Source organism: Rhincodon typus, chromosome 13 (assembly GCF_021869965.1).
Source record: "Rhincodon typus isolate 14 chromosome 13, sRhiTyp1.1, whole genome shotgun sequence".
Lineage (NCBI taxonomy): Eukaryota > Metazoa > Chordata > Chondrichthyes > Orectolobiformes > Rhincodontidae > Rhincodon > Rhincodon typus.
The window spans coordinates 62,779,192-62,781,220 of record NC_063344.1 but is presented as its reverse complement, the minus strand read 5'-3'; positions in this window follow the sequence as shown (position 1 = coordinate 62,781,220).

Below are 2,029 nucleotides of genomic sequence, written 5' to 3'. Positions count from 1 at the left end.
AGGGTGAAGTCCCCAGATCAGACAGTAATCACCATGCTCCCCATACCTAGTACAGTATGTTAAAAAAGGGTGAGACCATGCTGTTTGCAGCCATCTGTTGTTTTCATCTGAGGAGTAGGTAGGTCCTCATGAAATACACCGTTCTTATCTGTGAATCAAAGGGTGCATGATACACCTTCGTTCTTTACTGTAATCAGGAACTGGAAATTGTACAAGAACAGCCTTGGATTTTCATTCCCCTTCTTCTTTGTCTCTGTCTATGACAGAATCATTGAGATTAGGACTCAATGACCTGATCATGAGGCAGAGCGCATGTTGCAAGACTGTTTATAAACATTCTTTACACCACAGGGTGCTGAATGACACGATATGACAATAAGATCGAAACACTTCAGTTGTACAACAAAATGTTATAACAACCTGCACTGCATAGCATCAGCACAAGGTCAGTAAACACCATCCCATTTCCTGTGCTTCCTTAGTTGTACAACACCGTTCTTGTATTTATGTTTCTGCACAATGAAATGTCGTCTCTTCAACTCCCCTGCCCTGCACCTCCATCATCACACATGCAAGAAATGTGAAATTGTGCACCAACTGGGAGAAATTCTGTTTGACATTGAACAAATACATGATTTCATAACTGTTCAAACTGTGATACAAAAACTCCTGGTATCGCACAAGACAAGGAATGCCGACTCTACAATGACCAGCTGCAGTTGACATGTCCTGGTATTTTATTTTACGAACTTTCTCCTCATTTCATTCAAAACTCACTCAAAATAGATTTCTTAAAAGAGAGCTGTAGTAGGAGGGGGCTGAAGGGTTTTAAAACTACACAATGGAGAGTTTGGTCACAATGTGAGAAGAGGCTGCATTATTTTTCAGAATGAATAACATTTGCAAAAGCCTTCTTGAGAGTTGACTTTTACCATGTTCCCTTCCTACTGAATGGACAGTTGTACTGCTATATCACACTGAGGGGAGATAAAGTCTGATTTTATATTGTAAGTTCCTTAGGTTGCATTCTCCATCCTCAAAATGCTGTTGAAGTCTCTTGGGAGGAGGTTCTTTTGGAGTTTCTTATGAACTTCTAACTTTTTGCCTATAGCATTAGAAAGCTAGGAAATAGGAGCGGGGGTAGGCCATTTAGTCCCTTAAACCTGCTCTGCTATGAAATTAGATCATGGCCAATTTTCTACCCAATGCCACTTTTCCACTGTTTCCCCATTTTCCATTGATCTCTTTAACACCTAAAAACTAATTGACCTTTTTCTTGATAACACTCAATGAGTGAAGTTATACAATTCTCTGGGTCATAGCTGAGACTGTGATCCCTGGCTCTAGACCGAACAGTTCAATGTCAACCTACTTGTCTATCTCTTTAAGAACTGTATGAGTTTTGCAGAGATCATCTCTCATTATTTTAAACTATAGAAAACATAGGGCCGGTCTACTCAGTCTCACATCAGAAGGCAATCCCAACACCCTGGGGACAATCTGTGAACCTTTGCTACAAGCCTCTATAGCAAGTATCTCCTTCCTCAATCAAACGGGCCAGAACTGTGCACAATATTCCCAATGCAGTCCCACCCACGTGTTTTATACAATTGCAGCAAAACTTCTCTGCCTCTGTACTCAAAACATCTTATGATAAAGATTACTGTTTACCTTTCGAGTTGCTTGTGCACCTGCTTGCCAACTTTCGGTGTCTTTTGAGCGAGGACACCCAGATCCCTTTCAACATCAACACCACCCAATCACTCACCTTTCAGAAAATACTCTATGCCTTCATTTCTCTTTCCAAAATGTTTATCCTCGCACTTATGCATGGTGTTCCTTCTGCCACTGTGCACTCATTCAGCCTGTCTAAATACTCTGGAGCCCCTGTCAGACCCTGTAAGAACTTTTAGGTGTGAGGCTGGAAAAGCACAACATGTTAGACAGCATCAGAGGAGCAGATAAGTCAATGTTTCGGGCCGAAACCCTTCATCAGGACTGGGGAGGGAATGAATGTCAAATATGATAA